The sequence below is a fragment of the Lissotriton helveticus genome, chromosome 2_2 (assembly GCF_964261635.1).
Source record: "Lissotriton helveticus chromosome 2_2, aLisHel1.1, whole genome shotgun sequence".
NCBI classification, from domain to species: domain Eukaryota; kingdom Metazoa; phylum Chordata; class Amphibia; order Caudata; family Salamandridae; genus Lissotriton; species Lissotriton helveticus.
Window position 1 is genome coordinate 42400630 of NC_136060.1, and position 20606 is coordinate 42421235.

The window sequence follows — 20606 nt, forward strand, 5'->3', positions numbered from 1 at the left end:
GAGTTTGCCAGGGACGTCGCACTGCCACACTTGTACAGTTTTGTAGCAGAAGCCCTAAATGGGAGCAGCACTTACAAAACGGCGACCGCGCAGCACTGGCCCGTTGTGGCGGCCTTTATAACTTATTTGAGGACACTGACTGACAGAAGTCAATGTCCCTAAATAAATTATAACGGCCGCCGCAATGGGCCAGTGCTGCGTGGCCGCCGCCCTCATAATAGTGACGCCTGGGGCGGACCGCCCCCTCCGCCCCCCCTAGCTACGCCGGTGGCGAGGAATTCTGCTTGCAGGTGAGGTCTCCGTTGAGTAATCCGGAGCCTCTAGTTCTACTGTGCGGACTGCGGACTGAACCTTTGAAACTTTAGCTGAATCTGTGGGGGCCTCTGCAGCTAAGAGAGAGCTCCCGCTGCTGAGAGCCCACCTGAATCTGAATCTGTGTAACTGTTGCTGAATCTGTGTGGGCCGCTGCAGCTAAGAGAGAGATGCAGCCGCTGAGATCCCACCTGAATCTGAACCTATGGAACTGTTGCTAAATCTGTGTGGGCCACTGCAACTAAGAGAGAGCTGCCACCGCTGAGAGCCCGCCTGAATTTGAACCATCTAAACTTACACTGAACCTGTGTGGGTCGCCTGAATCTATGTGGGCCACTACAGCTAAGAGAGAGCTGCCGCCGCTGAGAACCCGCCTGAGTCTGAACCATTGGAACTGTCGCTGAATCTGAACCATTGGAACTGTCACTGAATCATTGTGGGCTGTTTCAGCTGAGAGAGAGCTACCGCCGCTGACAGCCCGCCTGAACCGGTGTGGGCCGCTGCAGCTAAGAGAGAGCTGCTGCCGCTGACAGCCCTCCTGAATCTGTGTGGGCCGCTGCAGCTAAGAAAGAGCTGCCGCTGCTGAGAGCCCGCTTGAGTCTGAACCATTGGAACTGTCGCTGAATCTGAACTATTGGAACTGTCACTGAATCCGTGTGGGCTGCTGAGAGGGAGCTACCGCCGCTGAGGGATCGCCTGAATTTGAACCTTTGAAACCCATGCTGAATCTGTGTGGGCCGCTGCAGCTAAGAGAGAGCTGCCACCGCTGAGTGCCCGCACCTTTGCCAACTTTGCATCACACTTCATCCTGTAGGCCACCGCAGCTAAGAGAGAGCTTCTGCCGCTGAGTGCCCGCACCTTTGCTCACTTTGCCTCATCGTGATTTGTCCCGTGGGCCGTCGCAGCTAAGGGAGAGCTGCTGCCGCTGAGTGCTCGCACCTTTGCTAACGTTGCCCCATTGAGATTTGTCCTGCGGGTCGTCGCAGCTAAAGGAGAGCTGCTGCCACTGAGTGCCCGCCCTGTTTGTCCCCTTTGTGTCATTGTGGATTGTCCCGTGGGACACCGCAGCTAAGAGAGAGCTGCTGCTGCTGTGAGCCCACCACGGAGCTGAAAAACTAGAATCATCGCCACCACCAGCCTGGGCTGCCGCAGTCGCGTGCTGCTGCCGCTGAGAGCCCGCCTGTCCCTGAGTGCCCGAATCATTTTGGGTGCACGCTGCGGACCTCTGCAGCCAAGACTTGTGGTCGCTGGGATTCAGCCTGTCACCGTCTCCGCTTCTACGAGAAGCTGCGCGCTGTGTCCCCTTTCAATGGCAGATGCCAGGTGTGCAACGGGTCGCGTAGGCCCCGGCCTTGAACTCAGTCATTTCCATGTTCTAGTGAATACGTTATTGCCTTTTTGAGTCCCTACAAGTTTAAGTGCATTGCAGCTTGTTGAAACGTTTTGAGAATTTTGAGTTAAACTGTTAGATAAATATACTATTTTTCTATATCTACCTGAGTTGTGTCCTTTTGTGGTGTTGTTACTGCCTTGTTGCACATGGTCATAAATGCTTCACACACTACCTCTGAGATAGGCCTAACTGCTCGTGCTACTTTACCACAGGGTTGAGCAGGGGTTGTCGAAGGGGGTAGCCCACTTGCCATGACTTAGGGAGAAGGGTCCCTATTTGGACATTGGTGCCAGCCAGTGCCAATTAGAGACTACCATTTCTAACAAGCAGTCATAAACTTGTTGTTATAAATAATTCTGCATGATTGTCATAAATCATCCACAATTATTCATTTGTTGGTCATAAATCACTTGCTTGTCATTGCTTCTTCGCAAATCACAGTCATAAATCACTTTAACAGTTCATAGGTTGTTCTTTTGGTTACCACACACCTTTGAGTGTGGGGTAGCCTCTCCCCAGAGTTAAGCCCCAACTTGCTACCTTGCTAGTCTCTTTTGTGCCCTGCTGTCTGGCGGGGTGTGGACTGTGAGTGCCGTTTCTGTTTGCTACCCCCTTTTGATGGGCCTACTCTCCCTGTCGTAAGGCATCCCAAAGTGAGCAGCCCTTCTTCTACACACTACCCTGTTGGTGTGATTCAATAACCAAACCAATGTACCCTTCATTTCCACCAGCACTGTGACGCTGCTGTTGCATACGTATGGGTGGGTAGGTCTTGAAAAACCTTTGGGGCCGCTCCCCAGCTCCATGATACAGTAGTGCTGCCATATCCCCCTCTTTTCCATTTTTCCTGCTGATATTGGGGCGGGCGCCACTGATTGGGTGATTCTAACCATCACCTGGTCCCTCACCATTGGCCCAGTGACCTGGTACCTCTCTGGCATGAGTTTGCCATGCAGGAAATGCCCCCCTCCACTACGGGGTGCTACCCAGCAGCACAAACCATTTCCTTGCAGGGCTCTGGCGTCCGTTATGGTGCCGGCCCTCGAGGCCCCCTTCGGGGGCGTCCTCTGCTATAATGCATGCACTCTGCCCATTCCAGGATGGCACACACTCTCATATATAATGTATAACCAAACACAACCAGTTGTTGTAATTTTTGTGGTCGTTGTAGGCCGCAGTTTATTACTTATTACATATCTACACATTGGTAACTGCCCCTAGACATACTTTTTGTGGCCAGGGTCATAAATCATCATACATCCTTTGTTGCTCATCATAAATCATGGGTCATAAATCATCAGGTTCCGTAAATAATTATCTCACCAGCAGTCATAAATTTCTTGTCATAAATCATTCTTCATAATTGTCATACATCATCCGCCATAAATCATTTGTTGGTCATAAATCACATGCTTGTCATTGCTCATTTGCATTTCATACAGTCGTAAATCACCCTGACAGTTCATAGATTGTTCTGTTGGTTACCACACCCCTTTGCATGTGGGGGTAGCCTCTCCCTGGAGTTAGACCCCAACTTGCTACCTTGCTAGTTTCTTTTGTGCCCTGCTGTCTAGCGGGGTCTGGGTGCGAGCTACCCCCTTTTGTCGGGCCTACTTACCCTGCCATAAGGCATCCCATAGTGAGTGGCCCTCCTTTTACACACCGCCCTGTCGGTGTGCTTCCATAACCAATCTAATGTACCCTTCGTTTCTGTCATGCCGCCAGGGAGGGTCCTGTCTTCCTGCAGCTCCACCTGTGCAGTCAGTTTTCATCTTTTGTCTTTCATTATTTGCAGTCTGCTAAAAACATCACCCACCACAGGTTGCTCCAGAATGCGCGCATCCCTTCCTCCGATAGGTGGACCCCGTCATGCCTGTGGAGCTCCGGGCTACCTGGGTGGATGAGGCAATATTTAACAATCTTCAAGCCGTTGGTCTTGCAAAATTTGCTTGCAGAGTTATTCAGCTTCTTTTTGAGTTTTCTACTGCCTTTTATGACTCCGTCCCACGCGACACCAGCCTGCGAATCAGTTCGAATCAAATGATGACAGTGCTCCTGAAGCATTGCACTATCCCCTTTAGGTTCACCTGGAAGGCGAGGAGTATAGCTCTTTTCTCCCCAGCCGGGCTAAATCGTTCACGCCCAGATGAATTATCAACACATCTGGGTTCCAGGCTGCATCCTTCCGCAGATCCTCGAGTACCACTGGTAGTTGGTTCCATCTCATCCGCAGGGGATTCAACCATCGAACGCATGTGTTGACTGGCCTGCCTCGCTGCTTGTGATGTCCCTGCTGCTGCCACAAATTAAACAAAAGAGTGACCCACCACCCATACCAGCCGAGGGTGCGGCGTCCTGTTGAAGCAATAATCATAATGTCAGAAGAATTTTAGGCGACCGCGTAGTCATGTGCTTTGCGGTGTGGGTTTACAGAAGCTGCAGTCTCATGTAGCTCCAGTATGCATGGACTGCCTTCTGACAATGGCCTTGATCCCTACCTTGGACATGTTGGGCTGCTATGGTCACCGCCCCAATCCTAAATGAATGTAAACCAAAGGATGCTGGCGGGAGGCCTGCCCTGCCCAGGGCTTTGCGCATCACTGCTGAGAACTGGAATTTACCTAAGAGATTTCCATCTTTATATTTGAACAGGGGGACCTAACCTGCTGGCCGAGATGCCATGTAGGCAGCATACTGGGCAATATTCAGTGTCCCTAATGCATTCCTGCCTCAATATTTCCCCTTTGCCTGCTTGGTCAGTTTTTGACCTTCTCAGCTGCAGTTCCACCTTGGTCACCCTAGGCTTGATGTTGGCTGCCTGCAGGCAATGCTCCGCGGGGCCTGTCCTAGCCGGGGTCACTAGCTTGCTGAGCCTAAATGCCCCAAAGAATGCGGTTGAAAAGTCTGCTTTTGAACAGGTTCAGTTCATATGTGTCTTTCGCTATTTCCCTCAGCGCATCCATGAGTAAGACCAATGTATTCGGCCTACGGTTATCTGCCTTCACCCCTTAAGAGCGCTTCCAACCCCTCATAGCTGCTTTGATGTAATAGGATGCGGTGGGGTCCTGCCCCGTGATTCACTTGAAAAAGTGCACTACTACCAACAGGTGGGTTTGGGCCCAGGACCTGGTCTTTCTGTTCGTAAATGCCCATTGGATGAATTGCTCCATTGCCCTCCTTGTATCGCTCTCTGTTGATTGCCTGCACTACTCCTTTGTTATAAGACCAGAGCGTCAGCTTCATGTCCCTCAATTCTTTCTTCCAGACCGCCAGGGCAACTATAATGGGGAACAGCTCTGGAAATATGATGTTGCTGGTGACGCCCTGACTCTGCCAGCTGTCTGGCCATCGCCCAGTGCACCACTCGTCCCCTATAAGGGCCCCGAACCTGTGCTGCCTGATGCATCTGTGAACAGGGCAATCTGCCTGGCTGACACCCAGCCCTCCCTCCAGATTAACCGGCTGTTAAAATCCGCTAGAAAGGTGTCCCACATGATGAGGGCGTACTTGACCCCTGCCCCCAACCTAACATGATGGTGTTTGTGCGTGAGCCCCGTAGTTAACTGAGTAAGGCATCTGGCAAAGGCCCGACCATCAGGGATGGCTCTGGCTGCGAAGTTAAGCTTTCCAATAAACTGCTGCAACTCGCGGAGGGTTGCCTTCTTCCTACCACATAAGTATCTAATGTCGTCCCTGAACTCTCTTACTTTCTCATCTGGGAGTCTGGAAATTCCTGGGACTGAGTCCAGCTGAATCCCTAAAAATGTGAGCCGAGTGGAGGGACCTACTGATTTATCTGCTGCCAGAGGGACTCCCAGCTCCCCTGCTAGGTCTTGAAATGCTGGCAAGGTTTCCCACAAATGTTGCTGACCCTGCTGGGCCCACGAAAAATAAGTAATCGAGTTAGTGTAGTTTACTCCCTGCGGTGTTCCGGTTATGTAAGGCCCATTTCAGAAAGGTGCTAAATTACTCAAAATATGCGCAGGACACTGCGCATCCCATTGGCATTGCTTAATCAATATAAGTGCCCCCTTCCCATTGGAAGCCCAGCAGGTGGAAGCTTTTTGAGTGAACTGGGAGGAGGCGGAATGCAGACTCGATGTCAGGTTTGGCCATGAGGGCACCATGGCCAGTCCCCTTTACTAGGTCAATAGCATTGTCCACCGGTGCGTAGCCTAGTGAGCACACAGCCAAACTAATGTCATTGGTTTTTTTTTGTATTCTTTGTTTATTGTCATTTGGATAAAGTATATGTAATGCAGCAGATGCACGTTCGATCTAAAATGCATCATGTGGTAGCCATTTCAGTTAAACAACTACAACAGCAACATCTAAGGAAGTAAGACAGCATATGTGACAATCCATGATTACACATTATGGTATGCCCAATCCCACTACATAGTTATCCTTCCCAGGTGTGCCTCTCCTAGACTCTGTATTAAACAAAATAACTCACATGAGAGGTGTCAGTGTAAGCATGTTAATTATGTCTAAGGGGGAGCTAATCATTTACATGACGTGTGTTCTGATCTGATGTTTTCTCTAATGAGGAGGGAGAGTCTTGGGCCGAGTTGTGAGTGGTTAGCCAAGTTTGAAAGGGCTCTCATATGTCTTTGGGTCTAGATGCCAGCGACGTCAGTTCCCAGAACATGTTCAATTGATTCTGACAGAATGTGATGTCTAAGATCCATGTCTTAATAGTGGGAGCATTATGCTTGCCCCAATGCATGGGGACCCTGCGTTTTACCAGGAGTAAGAGCATGGCTAAGAGTATACGGATTCTGACTGGGGCCTTCTGTAAATATCCCAGGAGCCCGAGTTTAGTTGTTGGGTCTATGTTGCAACCCAATATCACACTGATCATTTGAAATATCTCAACCCAGTACTTCGCCACCTGAGGACAGTTCCATGCAATGTGGAGAAATGAAGCCTGGGAGGCACCACACCCCCATACTCTTGATTTGGATGAGTGTCCTGTATATGCGGTGTAAAAACTTAAAATGTATAAGTTGCAGCCTTTAATTTGGTGATAACAGTTCTAATTGATGGCAACAGAACCACCATTGCTCCTCTGTCATGGGTTCATCCAATTCAGAGTTCCAACTTTCCAGTGCTTACGGTTGTGTCACTGGGGATGAGCTTTGCATTGTGTTGTATAATTGAGTGATGAGTTTACAGGGGGATGAGTTAGTTAGCATTTGTTCAAGGGAGGGAGAGAGTCTGGGGGTTCGGGAATGTGTTGTGAATTTTGCAACATGTACCCCTGATATGGTGATATAACAATAGTTCAGAAAGACTGGAGACCGTTCCCTGGCTGATTGGAGGGAGGGATAAAAAGATATAATTTGGGTAAAGGACAGCAAATATGGCTAGGCCGCTGAGCCCTCGCAACATTCCCTTAGTCCTGTAATGGGAGCATTTGTGGATTCTGAGAAAGTGTAGTAGATGGTGCATATAGGGTCAGGTAGCCTGCTCTGTTTCGTAGCCTGTCCCAGGCCCAACTCAGAGTTTGGGCTGTGTTCAGTACAGCAGTGGGTCATCTATAGGGTCGATATAAGGCCACATTTAGTGGTATTGGGCTTCTCTGTCTGATTCCACAGCCACCTGAGGTTGGAATGCAGTCGGAAATATCCAGTGGTGTAAAAACTGCGCTTGGGCACAATATGCATATAAGGCAATATCTGGTACACCCAGTCCACCCTGGTTTAATGGGAACGTGAGTATCTCCCACGCTTGTTTACCCTCCCATACCAAGGAGACTATCAAAGACCGCAGAGTTCTCAAGAAGGTTTGAATTAGTTGCAGAGGTAAGTTTGTGAATATGTATAATAACTTAGGCAGAACAATAATTTTAGTAATGGCGATTCTCCCAGCAAGAGATAGTGGGAGCCTGAACCAAATAGCAATTTTTACCTCCAGCTATGTGACCGTCTGCCCGTAGTTCATGGTCCATAGCTCCTGTATGTCTCAACTCAACCAAATCTCCAAATATTTGACTGGGCTGTTAGCCCATTGAATAGGATATTCCGACTGAAATTGGTCAGTCGAGGGCATGAGAGGTAGTAAAGTTGACTTGGCCCAGTTGATCTCTACGCCTGATAGGCCACCAAATGTAGTTAGATCCCGGAGCACAGGATGCAAGTTCTCTTTAGGATCTCTTATATATAATGTAATATCATCAGCATAGAGTGAGATAATTAGATCTCTTGCTGAGAAGTCCAGGCGTTGTGTCTTGTGATGCTGCCTAATTCTGGCGGCGAGTGGTTCCATAGCTATAGCAAATAGGAGGAGCGACAACAGACATCCCTGCCTATTGCCACAAGTGATGTCAAAAGGGGCTGTTACAAAGCCATTTGCGTGTAGTCGGGCTGTCGACTGCGAGTACAGTAGTCTGATTTGCCCAATGAAGAGGGAGCTAAGAGGATAAGACCCAGTCTGGCTAGAATGGAAAATAAATACGACCATTCCAGTGATTCGAAGGACTTGGTGGCATCGAGCAGCGCCGACAAAGCAGGAGTGTGGGGATCTAAATAGTGTAATACTGAGAAAAACTTCCACAGATTACGTGATGTTGAATGTCCAGGTATAAAACCGGACTCATCCGGTCTAGCGATAAGGGGGAGTAGGGGTTGCAATCTATTTGCGAGGAGTTTCGCATACATTTTCTTATCAATGTTGATGAGCGAGAGGGGTCTGTATGAATTGCAGCGATTTGGGGGTTTGCCTGGTTTAAGTAGCGTTAAATTCACTGCTTCCTGAGTAGTGGGAGGGAGGGAGCCATTGTGAAGTGATTCTTGGTACATAGCCAAAAGGTGTGGCGCGAGTATTGAGGCATAACATTTTTAAAAGGCAGTCATTAAGCCATCTAATCCCGGAGTCTTATCAGCTGTAAACTATAGATAACCTGGACTATGTCGTCGGTAGTAAATGGTGCATCTATGTATTCCCTGTGTGTTATGTTGGGTGAATTAGAGGAGTAATGCGAGGCATAAAAATCAGTAAAATGATAATGTATCTCCTGCGGGCCCTTGATTGGATTATAATCCCTGTCTAGTAGTTCTGCTATGTATGGCGTGCTGTGTGTGGGCTTTAGAATATTGGCGAGGGTTCTACCAGGGCGGTCTCCTTCTCCGTGTCTTCTAACAGTTGCATATTTCCCTAAGAATTTAACTTCTCTATTTGCTTCATCATCAAATTCTGAGATTTTTTCCTTGATGGGCGCTAGGTGTATCGGATCATTGGTGTCGAAATATTTAAGTTCAATATTCCTGATCGTGGATTCTAAGATTTTAATGGTTTGTCTGATGGCTTTTATAACCCTTGCTTGACTAACAATGCACTTCCCTCTAATTATAGCTTTAAAAGCCCCCCAAAGTGTTGAGGGGAAATATAATGATCCCTGAATCAAGGAGCAGTACTCAACAACATCTCCAAGTATTTCCTCCCTAAGTGCCGCATCTAGCAGGGCATGGGGTGGGGCAGTCTCCATGTGAATTCATGCTGTGCAGGGAGCATGATCAGGTAAGGTTCTGGGCATATGTGCGGTCTCCTCTGTCCACGTTGCCACATCACCCGACAACAATCAGAAGTCCAGTCTGGACAAGGCCCTATGTTGTGCTGAAATACAGGTGCTCTCCCGTCTCCCCGAATTGCGCTGTCGCCAGATGTCCACTAGGTGGTTGTCGGATATGATTGTGTTGAGTGTTTAACCGGCTCGAGGGTGTAGGTTTCGTGAAGTACCCAGTCTATCCGTGGTGTCACATAAGATGGTATTGAAGTCACCGCCCCATTTGATGGTATTACAGTCCAATGCAACCACTCTAGCCTAGATATCACTGCACAATTCTGTGTTATCAGTGTTTGGACCATATATCGCAACCATGGAAATCTTGGTGCCACCATTCGTGCCTTTCTATCTAGAATTGGGTCAACATCCAATCAACACCACAGTGTATTAATATGGCAACTCCTCTAGCATAATTTGAATATATGGAGGAATAGGCCTCTCCCTAGCATTTATGTCTTGGTTTGTTAGAATCGGTACTGTTTAAATGTGTTTCTTGAAGGAAACATATGTCAAAGTTATGTCTAGCAAGGTAAGCTTGAATGAGGTGCGCTTTCCTATGATCATTAAAGCCTCGGATATTCCAAGTCAGGAATGTGTAGGCCTTCATCTCTACTGGGGGCGGCATATGTGCATATATCTGACATGAATCTGTCGGGGATATAGTCAGGTTTGTTTGTTGCGTTTTCGCATCGTACCTTGTATCCTGTGGAAAGGAATCCAAGCGTATTTGGCAATTTTTGTGTTTATTGTAGCGAGTGACCATGTGAAATCTGTTTTCAAGTGTTGTCTATGTGCTTCCGTAAGAAAACACAACTACTACCCACTACTACCCACTCCCACCCACCACTCACACCAACCCCCCAAACAGGTTGTGCATTTTGTCCCATCCACTTTCTCATATTTCTAGCAACTGTGCTAACATTTTTACAATCTCAAGGGAGATCTCCCGGGGGCATGGGGTCACCGCTTACAGCCCCACCATGTGGCAGAGTGGCCGAATTAAGAGTCAGTGCCATATTTGTATCTGGTATTGGAGCCCACAACCAGTTTACTCATGATACTTTAGTTATCATAAATTTAGTATCAGCTCCTGCAGCACTTCCTACATTCTAGCACAGTATCTGGGATGCGACTTAACTGGTATAGATGATGCGGTGGAGGTTCTTCATTTTTGCTGAGTGATGCCCGGGATGTTTCACAGAGAGCCTGTTATGGAGGACTGTTCCGGTTGCTTATGTGTCTAGCCGATTTGAGGGCAGATTTTGCATCGATAAAGTAATGTGCTGTGCGGTCACGTGTAACTTTCACCTTTGCTGGGTAGAAGAGCACATAGAAGGTTCCAGATTGTTGTAGAATCCGCTTAGCCGGCCCAAATTCACGTCTCGCCTGGACTGTGTGGGTGAAGTCTGGGTAGAAGGATATGTTATTCCCTTAATTGTTGATAGTACCTGTTGGACTCGGCTCATTTTGCAGGGTCATCCCTGAACTTTTTGCCTTCCTCCTATATTTTCACTGACCTGTTTTTGTTGGTTTAATGACTCTGGGCACTTTACCATTGCTGATCAGTGCTAAGGTGCATATGCTCTCCCTATTGTAAATGAATGTATTAATTAGTGATTCCATGATTGACTATTTGGTTTACTTGTCAGACCCTGGTACAGTGCACAGAGTGTGTCCAGGGCGTGTAAATCCAAATGCTGCTAGTGGCCTTACAGCACTGGTTGTGCCACCCAAGAAGCGGCCTTGTAAAACGTGTCTAAGGTCTGCCATTGCAGAGCTTGCTTGCAGTCTGGTACTGTCATGCTGACTGGGCAAGTGCACCCATTTGCCAGTCCCTAAACCTTCCCTTTTCTTCATATTAGTCACCACTATGGTAGGCACAAGGGCTGGGCGCATTGTAAGTAAGGAGGTCGAGATCCAGCAACTTAGAGGTGATTTTTATAGTGCAGGTATGATCAGTACATACGAAAGTACAACAAGCCGACACGTGTTTCGTCACACCGTGTTGAGGATGTGAACTCTTCAGGGCTGCTGGTAATCTAAGAAACATGAAAAGGTGCCAGGTCATGAGAATCTCGACCGGGCTTCGCGAAGTGATAGTGAAGTTACGAGCGGGATGAGGCTCTATACAAAGGCTGCCGAATGCGGTGGCCCCAGGATACGCCGCCCCGTACGGCGAGCAGCAGGTAGAGGTACACAGTAGTCCGCACAGCAGCGGCTAAGTGTGAGTAGTTGGCGATAAGAGCGGGTAGTGGCTCTAAGCGGAAAGGTCACTGGGGCGGAAAACATCAGGATGGTGCGTCCTGTATGAAGAGCAGATCGTAGTAGGGCACAGGTGTGTGCACAGCAGTGGCTTCCAGGTACTTGGTAGAAATTTGAGTTTAGTATTCCTGGACTCAGAAGAATAAAATACATCTTTTAGTGAAGTTTATTTTAATATTCTGTGTTTGCAAATACCACTTTTAGAAAGTAGTTATTTGCTTGTCTAACCTTTCAAGCCTGCCTCTGCGAGGTTGTGTATTCCTTTGTCTGGAGTTTGAGTGACAGGGCTTGGGAATTCCAGGAGACATAATGAGTCAGCCCAGTGGTGAATAGGGAGATCTGCATCTAGATGGGAGGGAGGAGTTGCACCTGGGACCTGAATAGGACTGTGCCCACCACCACAGTGCTGGCTCCACCCCCTGTGGTGTGTCTGATGTCTCTGCCCTGCACACTGAAAGAAGAGAAGGAAGACTGTCAACAAAGTGCTCCAGGACTGTACTTGCCTTCCACAATGCTGGCTCCACCTCCTGTGGGGCGTCTGATGTGCCTGCCCTGCACTGTGAAAGGAAAGGAGAAGTCTGGTAAACAGAGTGCTTCAGAACTGGTTTGGACTGGGCACCGGCCCCTCTTCCCTCAGAGAACAAAGGATTTTGGGCTATAAATATTGGGACCCTGATCCCAAGAAATTAGATCACTTCTGGACTTACAAGACAATACCTCTGCTGAGGAGAGGAACCTGAAGAAACTGAGGAGAGACTATTTCCAAGCTGAAGGGCTGCTTGGGGGATTGGCCTGCAGTGGTTGCCTGACTGCCAAAGAGAGGAGAAAGAACTTTGAAGACTTTACTTTCAACTTGTGCAAAAGATCTCCAAGGGCTTGGAAGAGAGGACCAGTGGTCTTCACCAACCTTTGTGAATTGCTGCTGGAAACGCTGTTTTAGTAGCTACAGAGGCAGGGAGCTGAGACCGACTCTCACAACCGGCCCAGTGTCCTGTAGGCACCGCATCAAGCAACGTCCACCTCGAACAACGCAAGCACTGAGCTCATCGACTCCGTCCTGATGCCGTCACCGAGCCGTTGCCTGCACCGCTACTGGTGGACACCGCGACGTGCAACGCCTCGCTACACCGACTCGTACTGGTCTGACCAACGCGGTCACTGCTGCTGACTTCGATTCCTGTGCACGCACGGGAGTTGGGCACCGCCTCACATTCTTTGCGACGCACCGCCCTCCGGACTGATCGACGCCAGCTCCCGAACTCCGGCTCTGTGGCTGCACCGCAAGCTGCAAGCACTGCAACGAAGCACCGTATCGCCCGGCAACGCACGCCTTGGATCCACCAACTCTGCCTGCACCGCATCGAGTGACAACACGTCCTGCAACACTTCCTTTCTGCACCGCGATGAACACCGGAACCGGCTCGCACATCAGTGCCAGCTGCCTCAAGTAAAAAGTACTGTGACTGAGTCTGTCGACATTTGAGTGGGCCCGTACCGATGCAGTCCGCTGGATTTGCTAGACTCTGTGTTATTTCAACAACGCTGTAGCCAGACAGGGCTACCGGCTGGCACAGGACCTTGAATTAAGCCTTTTAGCCAGAACTCTTGAAATCTAATAGTACTGCCGATTATTTTTGTTGTTTATTGGTCTTTTGGTAACTCTATATAAAATATACTTATTTTTGATATAAAACCTTGTGTGGTGTCCATTTGTAATGTTGTCACTGGGTTACTGTATGTGGTCACAAATGCTTAACTTACAACGCCTCTGAGATAAAGCCTTGCTGCTCGTGCCAAGCTACCAAGGGGGTGACCAGGGGTTGTTTTAGGAGTGTAATCCCCTTATCCTGACTAGAGAAGAGGGTCCCTATTTTTTACAAGTACCTACCTGTGCCAACTAGAGGCCCCCAAATTCTAACAGTACCCTTTTCTCTAGTATGTTGCAGGACAACATCTCTATCCCTATAGTTTAGTCGTTTGGTCACAATTGATCCGAGTGTGGTTTGGGGGCTTGGGGACCAAAGATCGATGCACTCTTTCCACAATAAACATTGTAGAGAGGCCTTGTCCAAACAACTTTCTTAGCAGACTCTCGATATGTGTCTCCATTTTGGGTATCGCAGTGGTCTCCGGGATACCAGTAATGTATATGTTTTTCCTTCTGGAACAAGCTTCCAAGTCATCATTTTTTGCTTTAATTATATTTAATACCTTCTCCATTTGTAGTAAATGTTCCTTCGATTCTACTTGGTAGTCATGTGCATCCGACATTCTATTTTCTAGTTGGTCTCTCCGAGTTTCATGAGTGTCAACGCTTTACCGCACTTAATCAAGTTGGGTGGTGAGTTTGTTGAGTTTTGTGTCAATTGCTTTGGGGCTGTTCTTTACCTCCAGGAGTATTTTCCGCAGGTCATCTTCTTGTCTTTCAGGTGCTATTCTAGGGTCTGGTTCTGCATCTAGCTCTGCCCCCGTATCTGTGTTGCGTGTGAGTCTCTTGTTATCTTGGTTTGTTTTGCGTCGTTTTTCCCCATTGTATCACTTTGTTTTTCACTTGTGGGAGTACTGCAGCCTGCGTTCGGGTTTCAGCACCTATACAGTGAATCCTCCCAGAGCAATGGATTAGGAACTGTTAGCGCCCAGCAGTGATGGCGTGACCAGCTCAGTATAGCCCGGCCCTCCTGCTCCCACGTGTGTAGATGCACATTGATCGCGGTACTCCTCCGTCTTAATACGGTCTGTCTTAGTGGCTTAAACTCCAGTATATTTGCCCCCTGGCTGGGTCGCTTTGTGATATTGTGTGTGGCAGTTGACTGGGATCCTGGTGAGTGCATCCAGGGATCCTTGCCCAGCGTCGCCTCGACAATTAGTTTTTACCCAGGCAAAGGTATTAGGCAGCACAATACAAGGCGCCTCTTCTAACGATCAGCAGCTGAGATGTGTTTGCGCTTTAGCAATCGGTTTGCAAGTATGCCCATGGTCTGCAATGTCCAATATCGTTTATTCCATTAAGTGAGCAATACAGGTAACGCTGCTGCTGTTATCGAGGACCAGTTTGTAGCACTGTACCCTACCCCCCTCTTGGATGCCAACTTGCATGTATGTGGCTATCAGAGATGCATCATAACAATATAGGCACTCAAACTAGTGTGGCCAGTCTCCCTCTGCTCGTATTGTCAGGTGGAATCGGCCTGGATGTCCAGGCGGTCAAACCTCCACTATGGCACCTGTTGCGGGCTCGCGCTACACCCACCTTAATCTGCGGGTTCAGCTGAGGATCTCAGCCGCATGGGATGGTTCAGCCCTGGTCATCTGGACCGCCACTCAGTCGAGTCTGCCCCAGCACGACATCGGCGAGACTCCTCCTTCTCTCCTGTCTCCGGAGTTGCTTGGTTAGTTGCGGGACAGCTATACCTTGGATCCAGACAGCAGGACTCAAACTACAGCAGCCTCTTATTCCCAAGTAGTGGAGGCTTCTTCATCAAAGAACTTGTTGTGCTGAGGATTGGTTGTCCGGTGCGCCCAGTCGCAGTGACTCCTACCTCTGTGTCAGCAGTTGTCTACCCCCGGGCAAGGGTGTATCCGGCCCAATGGCTCACGCCATGCTTCACCCCTCCCACACAGGTAGGCTGCCACTCAGGCCACATGTAGGCCCAGATCTGTCTGTCGCCCGTAGCCGGGTTTCTGGGCTGCTGCAGGAGTTAGGATTAGCGTGAACGGTGCCTGGTCACGTCCGCAGGCAGTTCTGCTTGATTCAGCCTAGTGGGTAGCCCGATCGCCAGGATTAATGCCAGATGTGTTATCGGCCGGCAGAAACCACTTAGCAAGGGGCCATCTTGCTGCTCGGCTAAGCCACGCCCCAAGCTAATGCCATTGTTGACAGACTCCCCCTCTGGAAAGGAGAGGTGGTGGATGAGTCTGAACTGCCCTGCTTCCTTCTTGGGAACCATCCCCAATGGAGAGATCACTAGTACCTTGGGGTACCCAAGGGGGCAGGGGGCCTTCGACTCGACCGAGGGCTATTTCCTTGTCAATTTTTTGCCTCACTATCTCTGGGTGCTGCAATGCTGATTTCAAGTTCTTCTCACATGGTATGACAAATCCCTCATAACACACTGTAGAGGGGGGTCCGGGAACTTATAGAAAGGATAGGTCCAGTACCAGTGCTCCCAAAGTCAACATAGTAATCATTAGGGGTAACTGTTCCTAAAAGGAAAATGAAGAGAAGCAGACCTATTTGGTAGCTAAAAAAGACTTGAGTCAACACTGCTCACAGTAAAGGTTGGATTCTGATGAAGATGGGGGGATTCCTCCTTTAGGGGGGCAGCAGCGCCACCCCCACGAGGAGCAAACGCCCGATGATGAAGCATGACGCCCGCATGGATGTGTGAGGGCACTTTTTCCTAAAGGAGGAACCCCCCACTCTTCATCAGAATACAACCTTTACTGTGAGCAGTGTTGACTCACGAGTCTCTTTTAGCTACGAAATAGGTCTGCTTCTCTTCTTTTTCCTATTAGGAACAGTTACCCCCTAGTGATTACTATGACAAATCCCTCCTGAAAACCTTTCACTAAGTGATACCAAAGGGGATGATGGACAAAGCGTTTGAGCAAATCAAACACTCACCCCCAGTCAACTGATCTGGGTTTAATCCATCATCATTCTTTAGCTCACTCCACCACCCCAGTTCAGACATGGCCATATGCAAATCAGTCTGACCTTGTGCCTCATGGGAACAGTCCAGCCCGAACTGCCAAGCCATGTCTTCCCTGGACCGGAAACAAGCATCCTGGGACCGGTTTCGGGTTCCTAACCCTCATCAGCCAGGCTAGCTTGAATCCAGTGGCAATGTGAGCAAGGGACCCACGTCTGGGCATACCCTGCCAACTTAGGGCAAACAAAGCGATACCAAAGGGGATGATGGACAGATCATTTGAGCAGGGCTGTCCTAAAGCCACTTTCTAGGTATGTGTCTATATGTAGATGTTGTGTGGTGTGTGTTGTTTGATGACACTAGCACTTGCTAAAGACCTAGGGATATATTTCAAGACCCTTACTCCACCAGAGAGTCACATTTTTTCACGCTTCCATGATTCCATGGAGCACAATGCTGAGCCATATTTGCAAGGCCACACAAAGCCACTCTGCATGGCTTTTCATGGCCTTGTAAACATGGCCCCCTTTCAATCATTTTTCTGCGTGAAAGGGGCGTTCCATGGGTGTTGCTGTGGTTGGTTCCACGCAACACGATTGGATTGTGATTCATTCCCAGATTTACAAGATTTTGTAAACCTGGGAATGGTTCAGATTCTAATACCTCCGCAGGCGAGGCATGAAAGTGGTGAAACAAGGAGAAATACCTGTATTTCTCCCAGTTTCTTTCCTCTTTATATGTGTGCTACATTCTGTCGCACACATAGAAGGAGGAAAACGCCATCAAAGATTGTTTTTGTGCAGGAAGGTGTCCCTTCCTGCACAAAAACAATTATTCCTGCAAAGCATGATGCAAGAGTGCCTGCATTGCCGTTAAGCAGCCTATTGTGCACCAGCGCAGAGGAAAGCACAGGGATGCATTGTATTGTTGTAAATACAAAGCATCCCTGCACTTTCCTAATGACGCAGCTAGGCGCAGCAAGGTGGCTTGTGGCACCACTTTCCGTCATTATCTTGCAAATATGCCCTCTAAAGCGGAAGACCAAAAAAGGAGTTGGGAAAATCACCCTTTGAAATTGCAGGTCGAGCATAAGCAATAATCTTTCAAAGTGCATGTGTGTTCTTTTCAAGTAGAGATAATACAAAATGAAAGAACCTTTGTACTGTAGTGCTCATTATCATTTGGTGACTTCAAATAGCACAAATTATCTACACTTGAAACAGCTAATGGGCTTTGAACACATTAACTACAGATAGGAGTAATGTCAGAGGGAAGAGCTCTTAAAGTGAACTCTCTGTTGAGATTAGTCCTGGGATATGCAGTCCCAGGTACAGACAGTATAGGTATAGGTATGGCTCATGGGTTTCGAATCAATAACAAAGCCCTCCAGAATCATAGCTGATACAGCTGGTTTACATAGCTCGTTTGTACCTTGGACCCTGCTGCATGCTGATAAGCAATCTTCTACCTTTCTTTTCAACTGTGGGTTGAGAACATGACTGTCTCAAGCCTAGACTGTCAGAAACAGTCACTTAGTTAAACATCAGCCTTTCGGTGCCCAAATCACCGGGATTTTAGTTATAGGTATTTTATTATGCTCAAGTCACGGTGCATGGTTTTTGACAGGCAATCCGCCATTGACAAATAAGAATCTCTTCCTGTCAGTGAGCACCCACCATGATACAAGCACATAGATGTTGTCCCTTTTTTGAGTGACTGTCTGTTCAGTGAGCGGGTAGCACAACTTGAGCACAGTGAACTAGCGTCTCTACACCAGAGCCACCATTAACACCAGAGCCCTGTTGCTAAAGTAAGACAGAGATGTTCAGCATCTAGTTAGATGTGACACCAACTTTGACCTTGCTCTGTGTGATTACTAGAGAAAATATTTTGGTTATAGTTTTTCATTTAAATACATGTTCAACATGTTCCAATGCTAAGTGTCATTATTAGTTCTGTCGATCAGAAGACTGACACTCTGGACAGAGTACTATCCAGGCTGTGTTCCATGGATAGGATTGTGTGTGTTAACAGCAGATGTGACTAAGATGTATGAGAATTGTACATAGTACTGCATTACAAATAATCAGTGACCATACAATTTGAAGATCTTCTTTCTAGTCCTGTGATTAATATATCTTTCCATTTTTGTATTGAGAACTAGGCCAGAAACTATATAATGGGTTTTAATTCATTACATGTTATAATTATTTTTGTAAGAAAGTGGGTTGTTGATTGGGTTGGGTGTGAATCCACCACAAGGATTAAGATCATCAATTTGTCAGGGTAAAACACAGTTTCAATAGTTTAAACCTGGTAGCTATGGCACAGAACAAGCAGGGTTAACTTAGGAAAATGTGTAACATATTTAGCAATAATAAAACAGTTAAAAATTCAACACACACCACAATAAAAGTCCCACAGTCTATTTAGAAACATAGAGACAATATTAAAGAGTAAAATGGCATTAAAACAGCAAACTTCAAATAAAGGGAATTGGAGATATGAATTGTTAAAGATTTATTACAAAAAGCAGTAAGAAAATCTAAGGTACCAATCAGTAGTCACTGTTCGTGGTTGACGGGAAAATAGGCATGATTTTGTGCCAACAGCGACAGAGCTCAGGTCTGATCGAACAGGCAAGTTTATGCCAGTCAGATTTTACCTCCTGACTTACTCTCTGAAATGGAGGTAGAAATCCTCCAGCCAGCCAAGGTTGCAGGCTGTATGCCCTAAAGTCCTCTTGAAGTTTTTGCTGAAGCTGTTGGTTTTGGTGGGAAAGCCCCAGAGCCGGAGAAACTCAAATTTCACTGGTGATAAGATTTCTAGTATTTCATATGTAGGGGCATATTTACTAAAGGTTCATGCAATCCAGGGAAGCAAGCAAAGTTGCCTTGCGTCAGCTCTCTATGGTGCAAGGGTGACTGCTTTATGGGCGGGATTGCTTTCCTGAAAAAAAAACAATTTCCTCTTTCTATGTGTGATGCAGAATGGGAAATAATAAAGAAATAATGAGGTGAAATAATCATATTTCTCCTTGTTATGCCATGGCCAGGGTGACGCACCCTTTTGGCATCATCCCAGGTTGACTGATTTCAGTAAATCTGGAATTGCTTCAAAATCTATGGGTGAATGCATGAGAATGCCTAAGCACAACAACTCATGGAGCGCCTACCACTGCAAAATGTAATGTAATGCAATCCAATACAAGCTGCTCTACTATTTTACATTTCTTTACAAAGTCACGCAAGGCTACATAAATCACCCCTTGCATGGCTTTACACTTCTTAAACCTTTGCATTGCCTTGCATTGCTTGCCTGATGCAAGAACTACACAAAGACTTAGTAAATCTGGGCCTTAGTCTTTTCCCCGGAGCTCACAATTCTGCAACAGGGTGATAGAGTGTAGATGTTATCTTGCATCTATCTTTACCAAATTCTTCCCTAGAAATCGATTGTGACAAATATATACTGCTATAACAAATGTGTGACAGTTTCACGTATATGAGAAAAACTACAAGTGCAAGGTCTGATTTGGATACTGCATCGTAAAAGTATGCAGAATGTTAGAAACATTTTCTGAATGACAAATAACAATATCGTGAAAAGTGCATATTTTAATGCTATGCATTTTCGTGCTTAGAAAATGTCGAGAACAAAAGTAACTTTGGGGGAATGCTATAATGACATATGTAATGTTAACTGTGTGCAATAGGCAAACAGAATCTAACTTTAGAAAAAATTAGAAACATGTAGGAGCTGCACATGGCTGAGAGTTGACATGCTTTGCTTAAAGATCATGCTCTGAAATATACATGATGACTTCAAATGATGAATTAAAACTGTAACCTACTAAAACATTTACATGATAACGTGAAAATGATATTGATGTATTTTGAAATTTTTTAGTAGGACCGAATACTGACTTATATTAATAGAGACTTACATGTAGGCATTGTATTTCATTTCATTTGAAGAATTAATGTACTTTGAAATGTGTGACGTTCGTAATTTAAGAAAAGTCTTCATATATATATAAGATGTTTTTCCATTTAGGTCTCAAAGATTTGCTTTCTCATCAAGTGTTAATCTTGTGAAATGTGCCGTCTGAAGCCTGTGGGAATCTTTTGTAAAGCTTCCATTTGTGTTCTAGCCTTCCATAGACTCTCTTCTTACTTGTAGCTCACTTGACTGAACTTGCAATAAAATTTGCTTCATCCGAGAGAGTATGGCTGGGAACGGACTGACAATGGATGGGGACATTGATCCGCCCATTTCAGAAGATGTTATATTCATTAAACACTTGAAATACAGTGATCATAAGGAAATTGCAAGAAATAGATTACCTAATTCTTCCAGATTTGTATACTTTTACCGATCACATCATATCGCCCTATCATGAACAGCCAATGAAATGGAA